Source organism: Lissotriton vulgaris, chromosome 4_1 (genome assembly GCF_964263255.1).
Source record: "Lissotriton vulgaris chromosome 4_1, aLisVul1.2, whole genome shotgun sequence".
NCBI lineage: Eukaryota > Metazoa > Chordata > Amphibia > Caudata > Salamandridae > Lissotriton > Lissotriton vulgaris.
The window spans coordinates 265628931-265646578 of NC_141691.1; positions in this window are offsets into that span (position 1 = coordinate 265628931).

Consider the following 17648-nt stretch of genomic DNA (forward strand, 5'->3'; position numbering starts at 1 on the left):
TAATTGTTATAAATTAATCCTTATTGATAAACATTGTCTGCGCCATCTTGCCTTTTTTGCAATGCCACACTTTTGTTGAGCACGGCAGCCATTTTAGATGCCTTGACCAGACCCACTCTCTGCACGGCGCCGATCCTCAGCATGGCTCCCCACCCTGGCAAACATCTCCCCCACGCACTGGTCACTCCCGCTCTCTCTCTCATGCATGGGCCAGAAACCTCCTCCCATCTGCGCTGTTCTTCTCTGAGAATCACACCCTGTGCCCGCCCGACACCTCCCTTTCACCCTATTCACTACAGCACCCTCTGACACTCCTCTTCCTCTGTGTCCGATTGTCCAGGCCGGTCCCAGGCTATCACCTAGCCCTGCAGATGTAGTTTATGGCCCCAGCTGTAGAGAATCACCCCTCTTCAAAGGAGTTACAGTAGATCAAGGCCCCCACCCGATGAGATCCATCACACCACACGCGTTCCTACTATCTGATAACCATCAGATAGTAGGAACAGTGAATAGGAGTGTTATGATGACCTCCCACGTCCAGTGTGGTCACCACACTGGACGTTGGAGGTCATCATAACACTCCTATTCACGTCCCTTCACCTTTTTAACCTGCTAACAGAAGCCCAGTTTATTAAAAATGTGTTAACCCTCGGGTGCTGGGACCTCTTGTATAGCATTTTAAACTTCACCTATCTCACCTCTTCACTGCACACTCAGCAATATACCAGCTCCGCAGTCACCTGGCGTTGCAGCACACCCGGGGCACATTCGGTGCCACTGTGGTGGGCCCGATGATGAAGCATGCCACCGACTAGGTCGGTGGGTGAGGGCTTTATAAGGAAAACAGTGTTTTTCCTTATCACTATTGACTGACGTACCTGAAGCTTATTTGCACCTGCTGCAGCTTCACTATTGCCCTGGTGTGGCCAAAGATCGCCCATGACATAGGCGGCCGGGTCCCGGGGTCCGGCGGAACTTTTTTCCTTTTCCTTTCTGCATCTTGTCCCACAATCCATTTGACCTGAAGACACGACCAGGTCCCTGAATGTGTGCAGGGGGACGCTATTGATTGAATCAAAATGGCGGCTTCACACAAAGCTGACTCAAGCGTTGCTGCTGATGCTATACAGACAAAAACTGGTTTTCAGTTTGTACATTCTTCAGGATTTTTCCATCCAAGGCTGGTTGAGAGTTTGTAGAACAATGGCTTCAGATCTTGCCCTCCCCTCTTTTGACTGTTGGTTCTTGTTGCCTATCTCTTCTGTTGTCATTTAACGGAACCTTTTTTGACTGCCGAAAGGTGTTCTGGTCCGACCGCTGGTTGGTGGAGACATTTTGACTATATCCAGGACCTGCCCGGCCTCGCCCAAAATGGCGCCGGTATAAATGGGACTCGTAACTCCTTGTTGTGTACTGGTTGCACAACCTTGATATCACGAGATACGAATGCAGTTTTGAAGCACATGGCGGGCGGGGACGAGAATTGATTGAATATTTCGACATCCCTATTGATATTAAATTCTGATGTGTTATTGATTACTGTACTATTGAGAGTTCGAATTAACGTCACCCATGGTACTTGCCCGCAAATGTAAATCTAGATAATTTTATTGTAAGTGGCCCTGTCGTATTTTAATTACAAAATGTACGTCCACCGATTCCGCAACTGTTAGGCACCTTAGTTCTTGCAACCTAATGGCCCGCTCGTTATGTTCCTCTACAGTGTAAATGTCTCCTCATCATATACGATTCCAGTTTGCTCCGTGGCCGGCCCACGTGGTTATAGGCCCGTATTTGTATACTGACATTTTCACAATAAAGGTTTTTAAAACAAAACATGGTAGTAGTATTTACATTGGTAAAGTTTTTAATTTTAGTCACTGTTTTCGAATCAGTAAAAGGCAAGTGAAATAAAGCAGTCCAATTACATGATGGATAAAAGGTATAATACGCAGGAACGCTGTAAATATAAATGGTCAAGGGCTGTTGTGTTTTCTACTCCTGCAACATAAAGTGATCGATAAGAATCTGATATTCAGGCGTATCGGTGACTAAGACAGCAGGCCGAGCATCTTTTGCTCAACGGCTCTGTCATGGGACGAAGAAACACCCTTTTTCTAGAAAAAGGAATATATTTTACTTGCAGGACAGTTGTAAATTTTCCGGGAAAGTACATTAGCCTGGAACATTATAACATATATGTTTAAGAAAAAATAATGTTCGAAAGCAATAAAAAGCGTAATTTTTAGGTCATATGACCAAGCCTTTCATCATTAGAATAACAAAAGTAAAATGAACCAATGAAAAGTTTTATAAACAAGTCACATGACCTGTTATGCTTACGTTACGCGCTGCGCGCCGCGCCCCGGATCGCTTCCGGGAAGCTGCGCTTCACGCACCGGAGCACTTCCGGGTGCGCTAACGCGGCGTGTCATATAACGCATTACGCGACAACGTAGGTCCAGAATATAGTCAAAATGTCTCCACCAACCAGCGGTCGGAACACAACCCCTTTCAGCAGTCTAAAAAGTTCTGTTAAATGACAACAGAAGGGACAGGCAACAAGAACCATCCGTCAAAGAGGGGAGGGCAAGTTCTTCCCTACCGGGTCACGTTGGGGCGCTACCGGAACTGATCGAATTGGTAGTCTACAGTGTTTCTGGATGTTTCAGACTGAAGCTGGCATCAGCATGAGAGCACCACCATCTCGTAGCTCAGTCGTGGCCATTCCACGAGCAATCATGGCAGCCGCTCCCCACCAGAAGCCTGCGGGAGTCGGGGGCCCCCCAAGACTTTTGTAGAATCTTCAAGGCTCAGTGGACGCTTTCGAGAATGGGGCCCAAGCCCTAGCAGACAAGCGTCCGAGTTCCAAGGTGTCCCAGGGCCATTTTAGTGGACCACGCCCAAATCTGAAGAGCCGGCCGCCATTTTGAGAGTCCTGTGGCAGCCGCCTATCGCTGCATCGCAAGAGTGGGAGCAACTCAACTACATGGTGAGCGAGACGCTGTAGTCGCAAGAGCGGGCGGTAAACAGCTGAATGGCGGAAGAGGCACAGTGTAGCAAAAGCGGGCGGAATGGCAACTGAAACGGTAAAGGGGCGCCCCACTACAGCGTGTCTTCAGGTCAAACGGATTGTGGGACAAGGTCCAGAATGGAAGAGTCATCAAAAGGCAAAAAGTTCCGCCGGACCCCGGGAGCCGGCCGCCTATGTCGGGGGCGATCTTAGGCCACACCAGAGCAACACGACTTGGGGAGGGGGCAGGAGCCAAGCGCCCCCTCCCAGTCCGCGCCACCACACCGTATGTTGAAAATCTGAAGCCATCGTTCTACAAACTCTCAACCAGCCTTGGATGGAAAAATCTTGAAGAATGTACAAACTGAAAACCAGTTTTTGTCTGCATAGCATCAGCAGCAACGCTTGCTATCAGAGTGCATGAGTTTCATGCTTGATCGATTGAGCTAGCCGGATCAGGCAACAAAAAGTATAAAATAGTTATGTAAATAGTTATTTAATAAAATGTTTTACCCTGTTACTTTGCTGGTGTGTTGTATATATTTATAATATTTGCATAGAGTTTATCGTTATTTTGGGCGGGGTGAGTGGCGGAGCCGAGCTGTCTTGCAGCCATCATGGTGTGGAGCTCAGTTCATCTCACTAGTTTCATATTTCTCATGAAGGGTTGTTCCTAATGTTTCTATTTTAGCGAGGTCAAAAAGAGATCCCATTAGTGGCCTACTGATTTTGCTCGATTACTTTAGTTTTTTTACACGATTTTTCACTATCTGCAAAGACTAAACAGAGAATTGCGACTTTGTGCTTGTTTGTAAATAGAGAATGAACCAAAGAGAATCAATTCTAAAACAGTAAATGCTTGGATAACAATCAATCAAATGGAGAGACAAGCAGGCACGGCGGATTACAACGGGGGCAAAGGAAGAAACAAAAAGTCTTCCCTTCCATAAATAACCGAAGACTTTTATTTTGTTATGGCAAGGGAACGAAATAGAGAATAAACTATAGTTGGTCACCATGGGGTTTAAAGAAGGGATGGTTCTTCACCAGATTAGATATTTACCCAGACCCTCATTCTCCAATGTGATGAACTAGGCTAAAATTCTTCTGGTGCCTGCACCCTGTCACAGAATATCACCCCAAAACATGGAAGCGCCCAAACACCAGATTGAGTTGAACCCCACAGTAAGCCTTATTTCTTCAGGGCCTCAGAATTTCTTTTGCTTTGCTCATGGATATTGTGGGATATAGAAGAAATAAGGTGTCACCATTAAGAAAGGGTAGTATTTAAATTTGCATATCAATTATGTTTAACCTTTTAGACATATGATATGCTAGCTTGAACTTATGCTTTACATTTGAAGCCAAATTCAACAGCTTAAGTAAGTAGGTTTTCGTAGTTGTAACTTTAAAGGGTGATCTAGCAAGCTGTAAAGATTTTCTAAAACAGTGGAGCGTATTTAGTTTTTTAATGTACATGTTTATGAAATGATTACACCCCCCCCCCCCGGGCACCCCACGCAGTATTTCGGCGCAGCATTGTAGGATGGCCACACCAGTGAAACTTGCTACACACCACCTCGGTGCCATCCGGATCTCAGAGCCTTCGAGTCACTGTACCGCAAGAGTGGGAGAAACTCAGCTGGACACGCCGTCTTTCGGCGCAGCATTGTAGGATGGCCACACCAGTGCGGCAACTTGCTGGACAGCACCTCGGTGCCATCCGGATCTCGGCCCGTTGTGCTGCCTTCGACCTACTGTAGCAGCAAGTGCGGGCGCAACTTGGCTGGAAGGCGAGTGAAACGCTAAGGGGTGCCGCACTGCTCATGAGGTGCCTCCACCTGGGGAGGCGGAAGAGGGCCTTTTGCGCCGCCTCCCCCCAGGCACCCCACGCCGTCTTTCGGCGCAGCATTGTAGGATAGCCACACCAGTGCAACTTGCTGGACACCACCTCGGTGCCATCCGGATCTTGGCGCGTTGTGCTGCCTTCGGCCTATTCGCACATCGGTCCGCTACTGACGCCGCCTCATGGGCCAACGGGTTTTGTATGCTTTTTATAACCCAAAGCCGCATAACAGGTCATGTGACTTCTTTATAAAACTTTTCATTGGTTCATTTTACTTTTGGTTTCCTAATGATGGAAGGCTTGATCATATGACCTAAAAATAACACTTTTCATTGGATTAAAACATTTTTTTTTCCCAAACGACCCACCTTTTTTTTTCTTACTCGGCAATCAAAAAAGGTTCCGTTAGATGACAACAGAGGGGACAGGCAACAAGAACCATCACTCAAAAAAGGGGAGGGCAAGTTCTTCCCTACCGGGTCACGTTGGGGCTCCACCGGAACTCATTGAATTGATGGTCTACAGTGTTTCTGGATGTTTCAGACTAAAGCTGGCGTCAGCATGAGAGCACCACCATCTCGTAGCTCCGTCGTGGCCATTCCGCAAGCAATCATGGCAGCCGCTCCCCACCGGAAGCCTGCGGGAGTCGGGGGCCCCCAAGACTTTTGTAGAATCTTCAAGGCTGAGGGGACGCTTTCGAGAATGGAGCCCAAGCCCTAGCAGACAAGCGTCTAATTTCCAAGGTGTCCCAGGGCCATTTTAGTGGACCAGGCCCAAATCCGAAGAGCCGGCCGCCATTTTAAGAGTCCTGTGGCACCCGCCTATCGCTGCACCGAAAGAGTGGGAGCAACTCAACTACATGGTGAGCGAGACGCTGTAGCCGCAAGAGCGGGCAGTAAACAGCTGAATGGCGGAAGAGGCACAGTGTAGCAAAAGCGGGCGGAATGGCAAGTGAAACGCTAAAGGGGCACCCCACTACAGCAGGGGCGCCTCCCCCCCCACCCCCCACCCTGGGGCGCCCCATGCCATTTTTCGGAGCAGCATTGTACGATACCAAAACCAGCGCGGCACCCAGGGGCGCATACGGTGCATACGTATCTCGTGATATCAAGGTTGGGCAACCAGTACACAACAAGGAGTTACGAGTCCCATTTATACCGGCGCCATTTTGGGCGCGGCCGGGCAGGTCCAGGATATAGTCAAACATAACAAATGAGGCTGACGTCTCTGAAGCAGTTGACGCACAGCAGGACATAGCAAATAAACATGAAGTCTCTGAAGCTGTTAACTCACTGCAGGACAAAACAAGTGAACCTGAAACCTCTGGAATAATTGTCGCTCAGAAGAACAACTCACAAAACTCTGTAGTGTCTGAGGAAAGTAAAACAGAAGGGCACTGTAGTTTCAGACACACTTAACACTAATGACTTAACAAAGATATCGTCTGTCTATGAAGCAGCTGTCATCTTCACAGAATTGACAAAGAAGTGTGCAGACACTAATGCTATTAAGAAACACAAGGAAATCCCTAACGCATCAGCATTCTCGGAAGAGGTTGAGACAGATGACATCTTAAGGAACAAAGAAAGACAAATTAAGGATGAGGAAGTTGTCACTTTAGTTTTTTTATCAGCTAGCGACAGCAACACACACATTGTAATGGAGATTAGAGAGGCTACGGATGGGTGAATAAATTATCAAAAGAAATGGCGACTCCCCCTTTAGCAGATTAGCTAAATCTTTGCGTAATTTGGGCATAAAAGTTATATTATTGGAAGTAGATGGTTATAGTTCTGGTTAATTTCCATTCAGAGTGTCCTACACAGCACCACTCTAGGTAAACACTACTTTATGTAAAACCTGGGACATAGCACTCATTGGAATGTTTGTGATCTTTCCTGTTAAGTTGCATCATAAGTTATTTTAACCATAATAACCCAAGACTTTTATTTTGTTATGGCAAGGGAACGAAATAGAGAATAAACTATAGTTGGTCACCATGGGGTTTTAAAGAAGGGATGGTTCTTCACCTGGGTGCCGTTCAGAACTCAGCACGTTGTGCTGCCTTGGAACTATTCGCACAACAGACCGCTACTGACCATTGTTGCTTCTGTTTTCATAACACATTTTTAAGGTGTTTACTGTTTTTGTTGCGATGTATATATTTATAAGTTATTAAAGTGTTATAATCCTACTACTTTGTTGGAGTGCTATATGTTTTTATTGTGACATATAATTGTGAAGACTTTGATGTACAAAATGGCATCCCTGGAATCTTCCGCTTCAGGCTCGGTCCCACACACCCTTACAGTGAGAATCCCCTCCCCAATCACAATACAGGATCGTTATCAGATAGTAGGAACGCATGTGGTGTGACGGATCTCATGGGGTGGGGGCCTTGATCTACTGTAACTCCTTTGAAGAGGGGTGATTCTTTACAGTTGGGGCCATAAACTACATCCGCAGGGCTAGGGGATAGCCTGGGATCGGCCTGGACAATCGGACACAGAGGAAGAGGAGTGTCAGAGGGTGCGGTAGTGAATAGGGTGAAAGGGTGGTGTTGGGCGGGCACAGGGTGTGATTCTCAGGGAAAAGCAGCGCAGATGGGGGGAGGTTTATGGCCCATGCATAAGACAGAGAGCGGGGGGGACTAGTGCATGGGGGAGATGCTTGCGATGGTGGGGAGCCATGCTGAGGATCGGCGGCGTTCAGAGAGTGGGTCTGGTCAAGGCATCTAAAATGGCTGCCGTGCACAACAAAAGTGTGGCATTGGAAAAAAAGAAAGATGGCGCAGACAATGTTTATCAATACGAATTAATTTATAACAATTATTTTTAACAATATATTTACTCGCAGTGTCAAAATGGTGGTCAACACTTCCTGATTTCCTTCGAATCGAACGTTAACAGACGTCACGAAGCAAAAAAAAAAAACGCTCACGTGCAGCCGCTGGAAGACAAGTATCAACATATATGAGCATCCTCAACCACCCTCAAAAAACATAGGGGGTCAGGATACATCTCCCATACCCCCTTATACCCATTTCTCATATTGTTTTTCCTCCATCTTGTAATGTAATTAAAACAAAACACAAAATGGCGAATTCCCGTTTCGCGTCCAGATTCGCTACCCAGTTCGCGAACCGGAAAGCGCTTCTTCCGCAAAAAATCAAATTTTTTTTATTTGTCCCACGGGACCCTTTAATAACCCCAACATCATTCCTAGGAGGTCAAGAAGGGTCTACCTTGCCCCCTTTCATTAAATTTGCCCTTCGTTTTTCTCCTCTTCTTGTCTCTCGATCCTACCGAGAGACAAGATGGCGGCCTCACCGGACTGTTTAGAATGTTGACAGACGCCGGAGAGCCAATCAGCTTCGCTTCGCAAAGCTCCATTACGCGAAAAGTTCGCGAACCGGAGCGCTACCTGGGACGCTGTCACAGATATATCTGTTTTTTAAAACGTTAATTTCTCAAAATCCACTGGAGCACATATATTGAGACCCAGCAAAGGCACATCGGGCTAACAGTCCCTACAATTTTGCCAAGTTTCGTGCAAATCCATTCAGCCGTTCGAGCTAAAAGTGAGGCCAAAGGCCCTATGGAAAAATGAATGGGAAAAACGCGTTTTGGGACCCCCCTTTTTTCTCGGCCCCCCCTTGACGAAACCCCCCCCAAACTTTCAGGGGCTGCTCAGAAACATAATGTGCCATTTTCCTGAAACTTTCAGCCAATTCCGTCCACAAACGCCAAAGTTATTAGACATAGAATTTTCAAAAGTCCCATAGAGAAAAAATCCTAACTATATATACCTACTGGCAATCGCCAGTAGGTAATATATATATATATATATATATTCAATGAAAAAACCATAGGTTATAGACCATATATAGTTAGGAATTCGCATTTACAAAACCTTATTTTACTCGCATAAAACCATTGAAATTCCATATATAGTTAGTTGCGCTAACTATATATCGCGCACCCGCAATCCACTGCTGATGATGTCACATATTACATCATTCATGACATGGTCAGTGACATCACTGATGACATCACTGATGACATCTCAAATGACATCACTGATGACATCACTGATGACATCTCAAATGACATCACTGATGACATCACTGATGACATCTCATTTGACATTACTGATCACATCACTGATGATATCATTCATGTGATAATACGATGAACCTCTTCAGACTCTAATATAACCTTAGATACAATCAGTGTAAACAGACACTCACAGACTGTCACTCATCCATGGAGTTACTCACACACCTAGTCAGTCATGCAAAGAATCAATCACACCTCCATTTCCTCAACTATACAGTTATACAAACTTTACTTATTCAAACATATACTAACACATATTTACTCTCTTATACAATCCCTGATACAAGTTCACAATGATCCATACAGCCACTCACACATTCACTGGCTCTTATGCACAGTTATTTATATATGTCAACTCTCACATGTACTGTGTTTTACATATGTACTTACTTTGACATGTAGCACTGAGATATCCATTCACTCACCAATACACTCATGCACACAGTCAACCGCCCATACAGCTGTTACCACATGCACTTTTGAAACCATACCTCTAGTGAATCAACTGCTCACACATCTATGCACAGAGTCATACACCTCCCAGCCACCCACACACACACTCAGTCTCCCATACAAATACTAAGGTAACCAATCAATAACCCATATAGTTACTCATATAGCTACTTATCAACACATGCAACAGTTTACAGAACAACAGACATAATGATGCACAAATTAAGACAGTTTAGTCACTAACCCATGCACTCAGTGAGACACATTTAATCACTCACTCATACAGTCAGTCATGCACCTACTAAATCCTTCATCCAGACACTTATACATCCACTCATTCTTCAATATGTAAGACATATTTTAACTTCACAGAAACATACAGTCACTGGATGTTGTCATCAGTGATGTCATTTGAGATGTCATCAGTGATGTCATCAGTGATGTCACTGACCATGTCATGAATGATGTAATATGTGACATCATCAGCAGTGGATTGCGGGTGCGCGATATATAGTTAGCGCAACTAACTATATATGGAATTTCAATGGTTTTATGCGAGTAAAATAAGGTTTTGTAAATGCGAATTCCTAACTATATATGGTCTATAACCTATGGTTTTTTCATTGAATTTCAATGGTTTTTTAAATGCAAATTTCTAACTATATATGGTCTATAACCTATGGTTTTTTCAGTGAATTTCATTGGTTTTTTAAAAGCTAACATCTGTAGCTGTAAAATGTATTATTCTTTAAATCCCAAAATATATTTAGATGTTTATTGATAATTTTTTTTTTAATATTTTTTTTCTTCGCTTCTAGTTCGCGAACCGGGAAGCTTTCCGTTAGCTCATCTTGATGCCGCGATCTAGTCCGCGAACCGGTCAACGTTACGTTAGCGGAACAGTGACGCGCCGCGGAAGCGCGACGTATCACGTTATCGCGTAATGCGTCTAATGACGCGCCGCGTTAGCGCTCCCGGAAGTGCTCCGGACCGCGAACCGGAAGCGATCTGGGACGCGGCGCGCGCCGCGTAACGTAAGCGGAACAGGTCATGTGACTTGTTTATCAAACTTCTCATTGGTTCATTTCACTTTTGGTTTCCAAATGATGTATGACTAGGTCATGTGACCTAAAAATAACACTTTTCATTGGCTCAGAACTTTTGTTTTCCCCAAATCAAGTAAACCCCTCCTTATTTCCTCACTCTGACTTTCATCTTGGTGAGAGAAAGACCATTTATCTGAAGATCCACAATGGCTTCCATTGTTGCTGCAGCTGGTGCACCCCCACCACCACCTCCACCTCCCCATAAGAAGAGAGGACCACCCAGTCAAATTATGACTAACAGAGAGGAGGAAGATGAGGAAGAAGAAGAAGAGGAGAGAGAGGGACAACAATTTGTTGATGAGTTGCCCCGGGTTTCTAAACGAAAAACCAGTTTCATCTGGCAGTTTTTCACCATCCCTCCTGGAACCAAGAAAGTGAATGCAAAATATGCCACCTGCCTCATCTGTGACCACAGATTGTCGAGAGGCACAGAAAAGAAGTACAGTATGGGGAACTATACAATGCACCGTCACATGAGCAGGTGGCATCCCTTGAACTACAGCCGGGCTGAGTTGAGGGATCTTGAAGACAATCCGACGGCAACTCCTGTGGCAAGATCTACATCCACATTGTCTTTGACGGGAAGAGAGGCACAAGAGACTGTGCCAAACATCCAACGTAACTTCCAGCACATGAAGGTGTCTTGTATTTACTGTGGTGCTATGCTGTCATATGGCAACATGAGTGTCAACCTCATGAACATTGCATATGAAAATCATAAGTGCCCTAATGCACCCAAAAAGTAATTTTCTTTTTTTTTGCTCCAGTTGAGCCGTTTTGAAAGCCTGTTTTTTGTTGTCTCCCCTCCTTAAAAAACACAAAAAAAACATAAAACAGTTCTAAAAATACAAAAAAATCAAAAAATGTTCAAAAAATTACAAAAAAAACATAAAACAACAAAAACAAAAAAAAACAGTTCTTTTCAGAACTACCTCCCCTTTCAAACAAAATTGCTAGAATGTTTATCACTCTGGCAAGCTCTATTTCTTTTGGTTCGCTTCAAGTTCGCTGACCGGTTCGCGAACTTTAAGCGAACTAAAAAAAATATTTTTTTAAAAAAAAAGAAGAGTTAGTATAAGGGAAGTAAACAGAGAATAATGTAAAAAGAAAGACAGCTAGAGAGAGTAAATGAGAGATACTGTCAATGACATCATCAGCAGTGCATTGCGGGTAAAAAGAGTGGAAAACATTTACCTTATAATTCTTGTTACCTTTTTTAAATATTTTTTCATACTTTCAATCTGTAAAACAAAGAACAAACATTTCAAAAAATATTAAAACATGTATTTAAAAATTAGAAAAGACAAGGGAAAAGGTTCAAAAACAAACAGTTTTTCAACAACTTTGACATTTACAGAAGTCTCTGCTTCTCTACGTTCCCTACACAATCCTAAAGATATATATTCGAAAGAAACTGTATCTTGATATTGCTGAACTGAGGCCTATTTTGAAACATGATGTTTTTCTTGCACTGCTAATGTCTCACAATAGTGATGCAATAGCAGCGCAAAAAAGATGTAAAGTCATAATAAAATTGTGTCTAACATTGTAAATGATTGTTTTAGGATGCAAATAAGATGTGTGCTTTCAAGAGCTTTCTTTGAGGTGAGGCCTCTTTTTTTTATAAAAAAAAAACACTACCCAGAAGTACAGCACTCTAAGCATTAAAATTGATATTTACAGAACTCACCTTACCCATATGTACCACACATTTCTAAATGTATATCATAAGGACAAAAAGCATAACATTAATTATACATGTTAAATGGTTTATTTTTGCTGTTCTCAGAATGTATCAAATTTCACTTAAATCAGTGACTTGAAGGTATTCATCATGTAACAGCGGGGAAAAAAAAACACAATCAAAATGACTGTGTTTAAAAAACCCATACAACCTAAGAAATCTGATTTCAAAACTTCTTAAAATTAACTTACTTTCAATGACGTCGAAGGATCTCCTATAAACAGCATCCACTCTGTTGTGCTTTAAATATTTTCAGCCCGCCACTTTCTGAAAGAAAACCTCCATCGATACGTGAAATATGTTACATAGAAAAAAAACTTCTCTCATTATATCACATGTTTCCACTAGGCCAAATCATGTTGCCGCGATTCGCAAATCTTGTAATTCTTCCAATCAAATCCCGACATTTTCTATTTTCGCAACTTTCAAAAATAAAATATTTGAGATTATTTTCACAATCCTGGACTACTAATATCTTACTCTTCTTTGTCAGTCATGTTCTCCTTTTCCTATGACACTGATACTGCTTACTATGAAGCAGACTTACTTGCATTAGGTTTATATAGTTGAATTTTTAATCGAGACAGCATTGCAGACTTACATTCCCTCTACTTAAAATTTTGGTTTTAAAAACACCAGGTAAGAATTTTTAAGGTCAAACGGCAATTTTTTTTTGAACGTTACAACAGAATCATTACAGAATGACCAGCCGTTTCCAGACTTTAAGTAAGCTGTATAATGTCCTGATGTTGTTGATGGACCATCGTGATAGATAATTGCTACAGTAACAAAAGTCCTCCCTGATATTGACAGCTGAGAAGCCACAAAATTTTTTATTAAAGTTGACAATTTTGTTCCATCAGGCCTACATCGTTGCATCATTAAAATGACATACTGGCCATATCTACGTATAAATAATGTTGACATCATATCACATTTACATTGGCTACACTCCATGTTGTGATCCGCTGCATTTACTAGCTTATTAAAGGAGACTGATTTACTGTCTGGCAAAGTTAAATATATAAATCTTTCTGAGTCTACACTAGTAGTACTTGATACCATACAGTTCTCGCAGTCATGCTGCCATTGATAAGAAAGCCCAAACAGGTGATCTACATCTACACCCTCAACTTGCAATATATCAAGCATATACATTAAAAACTCCTGACAATCTTGCTGATTATTTTCAGAGAAGTCTGTTTGACCTGAACATTCATCTAACAGATAACGAACTTCAGACACACTTTCTACTTTTGTTCGATCACTGCTACATTTCTCGAAAACAGAATTCAACAAACAGCATAAAATTTGTTCAGAATTCAACAGAATCTGTTCTTTTAAACTCTCTAGTGAAAAGAGAACATTAACCACTACATTTGCATAGCAGTTGACACCAGAACTGTTTTCAAATTGAAAACCGACAACATCTTCAACAGAATCCACTTTCTTTCTGCTAACAATTTTCGGTTCATTGACTTTTAGTCTTTTTGCAACAACCTCCCTACTATTACTGCTATTTCTACGTTTGCGGCCTACCACACGTTTCTCAAACAAAGGATATTGAGGCAAATGTGGCGCATACTCTCTTCTTAACCTATTGTATTCCTTAACACAATCTAGATCCGCACAAATGTTTGTGACATCACAGTCAATCAAGTACAATCCCGATAAAGTTCTAACTCGTGACAATGCCACATATGCCATACCCTCCTTGAACACAGAACTGCCAATATTCACCAATGCACAGTCTACACTTAAACCTTGCGATTTATGGATTGTCACCGCATATGCCAAGCAAACAGGAAACTGTTTACGGCGAACATATAAATCTTTAACAAGCAAAAACCTAGCAGAACAACGACCAATTTGCTGTACTTCCTCAATGCCATCAAATTTAATTTTTAAAAATTCTATTCCATCTCTATTTCTGTATTTCTCAAAATCAACAACATTACCCATTGATCCATTTACCAGACCTCTTTCTACATGTAAATTCCTTCTCAAAATAATTCGGCAATTTAAACACACATTCAAAGTCTTTTCAAAACCCGCTGTTTTAGATATAGTCTTCTCTAATGAATCCAATTTTGATTTCAAATTGTCTGACAAAATAATTGTTGATCCCATATGCTCTAATTTGTCGATAGCTTCAAGTTTCACAATCTCTTGCTTTTCTAAATTCAACATTTTGTTGTTGAAGATGGCACATTCTGCAAGAGTTGGCATGAGACATATCCCGGATTTCTTCTCAGTAATTTTCTGAAAAATATTCTCAGGCACAATATCTTGTTTGGGATACAAATTTGACAGTAACCGTGCATTTAAAGCTTCTTTCCCATGCTCGGTCACTTTTCCAATTCTAATATCTTGTAGAATATTCTTGTAATCTTCATCCTTTGCCTGACGCATATTTTGATGCAGTTCTGCATAATTGAAGTTTAACCATATATTGACGTTGCCAATGCTCCCTAGGCACTTCCTGGTATCTTCATGCGTGAGTATTTTGAACACAGGTTGACCTTTTACTGGTGTCAGCTGTAGAAGATCTCCGAAAACAATAATGTGTTTCCCACCAAATAAGACATCATATTCAGTTTTAAGTACTTCTTGCATTCTCAAATGCACAAAGGCAAGCATGACATTGGAAACCATGCTTACTTCGTCAATGATAAGTAGTTTCATTTTCCTCAAAACTCTTGAAACTTCACAGCAAGCATCTCCAGATAACTTGTTGTATTGTAATTTGTTGTCATGCTCCACCGGCAGCATCAATAGACGATGCAAAGTAATACCTTTAATATTATGTGCTGCCAGTCCAGTAGGAGCGGTGACAACACAAGACAGCGATGACTCAGTCCTTTCCTGCAAATAACAAGAGATTGCTTTAATGAGGAAACTTTTTCCAGTTCCCGCTTCTCCACTCACGTACAGTCGGACAGGCTTCAACGACGTACACGAGCACTCTTTCTTCTCATGACTTAATCCGTGCTCAATTTCCTTGGTAACTTCATCATATATTTTCCTCTGCTCAACGTTGAGTTGTTTTTCCAAGTCTTGTAAGTTAACTGAATCCTCCTGAGCATGTGCCATGGCTCTTTCTACTTCATTCATAGCAGTGGCAGCTTCATTTTCGATAATAGGTCCTCCAAGTGGATCTTGACTCAATGAAACAGAACTCTGACTGTCCTGAGAACTGTCTCTGGCAATCTCGGCTGCAATCGTTGCTTCCTGCTCAATTTCCAAAGTTAGCATTTCTTGATATTTAGAAAAAGCAGGACATTCTATGGACTCCTTGGCTGCATTGAAAGAGTCTTCGTAACAGAGGAAATCTCCAAGCAGTTCCTCTTCTGCACGCCAAGGCTTGAAAAGTTGCAAAAGTGCTAAATAGAAAAACTCCTTTTTTTCTGGAGATTCGCCACTTAATTTTCGATGGTTTACTAATTGGCATTTTCTTTGCTTGACCAGGCATCCCTCACTTCCAATTACAGCATACACTCCTTTCTCAATATCTTCTTTGATGTTCCTCTTGAATATATAATTTTGGAGAACCTCATATAGACAAATATTCTCAAGGTGACTGCTTCGATTTGGATAATATGTATCCAACATGTTGGTCTTCAAAATGTCGGTACTGTTTGGTTCCTTTTCTGCCAAATACTCAATTTCCCGAACAGGTTTTAGAACTCGATTTCGCGTTGCAGCAAGACCAAGACTCGCCCAAACGAGACTCCTGGATTTGGCATAGAGACTTGCTGAAGACAATCGATCAGAACATTCGTAAGCTCCGATTTCTCGATGCGACAACATCTTCAGACTGAAACTGTACAACTTCTTGCTGAGGCTCTTTTCATGGGAAATGTCCTCCCACATATCCTTCAGTTCGGTCTTTTCTTTTTTGGTGATGTAAGATGTCACATACCGAGCCACAGCCATACAGTTGTCAGCCACAAACTGTATATCCATGTTGGCATTCCACATGGACAAAATCACTGGGTTGTAGTCATTGATGTACTTGGACTCTTCGTTCCTTTTCAAATTGTATGTATTCTTGGGTGATTTCCTCGTCACATTATGTCGCAGCGAAGACATCAAACTGTTCACTCTTCCTTTAGAAATCACCGGTCGTGGAAAGTTGAAACGACATTTGGTGTAGAACTTGTCCTTGTTTCTGAATTTACGACGACAGTACTTTCCACAACGATGGCTTTGGAAACGTAGAACTTGTTCTCTTAGACTTTTCTTCTCCGTTGCGTTTGGAACAGCACACGTAGAATACTGTTCGATGAAATTCATCACTAAGTCATCCGGATCTGTTCCAAATTTAGGTGCATCCTTGATCCACAGCAACATATGTATATGAGGGGCACCTCTTGCTTGGTACTCCTTTCTCCAGAAGAAATCCAACACCTCTCCAAGAGGTGGATTCTTTTTATTTGTGATGAAAGACATCATAGCTTCAAATCTATGATTGAAGTACCTGCATACATTCACAGGATCCAAAGAACACAGTTCTCCAGGTGTCTTGAATTCAATGTTTTCAATATTTCCATTTGCCTCTCGTAGAAATTCAAGTAAGTCATCCCAGCCATACTCGGCACAGCTCAGAGTGAGGAACCATGTCGGAGTTCCTAAGTTCCTCAGCATACATTTTAAGTCACCATGACGACGGTACCAGTACTCATTAGTACCACGCTGACACGCCATGAGATTAATTAAGTGAGAATCCAAAATACTGTCTTGGACATTGACTTTATGCATAAAGTCACTTGCCGAGATGTTTCGCATCTGTATACCACTTTTTAAGATGTGGTTCACTGCATATGACAGTCCAGACAGATCGCTTTCAAACAGGAGATGAAACAAATAGGGAATGCATTGCCGAAACCTAGGATCTTCTGCATACAATCGTAAAGTCCGGTATTCAGACGCAGGAATTTCACGAGGTCGCTCATCATATCTTCCTCCTTGACCTGTGGGAAATAGCTGTGGGAAACACCGAGCTTCCAAACTTTCCTCCCAAACACTAATGGGACTCCCTTTGGCTTGTTTCATTTGAAACAACTCAATAGCATTCCCCATCACTTCCTTGGAATGCAAAGGATGAACACTATAATGTTCATATATTTCTTCACTTTTAGAGGCCTCTACTTTCTCAATTTGGCCAGCACACAAATCGCTATCCTCTTCATCACTTACTTCCTCTTCTGCAACATATACATTCTTATAGTACTTATTATTTTTCTTCAAATACACTGTTGCCTTTTTGACTTTCCTAACATCCACTAAATCTTGCCATATTTTCTTATTCTTTGTCGGAACCCCATTAACCAAGATAACCAGAGGTTCCTCTTCCACTTTTTCTATT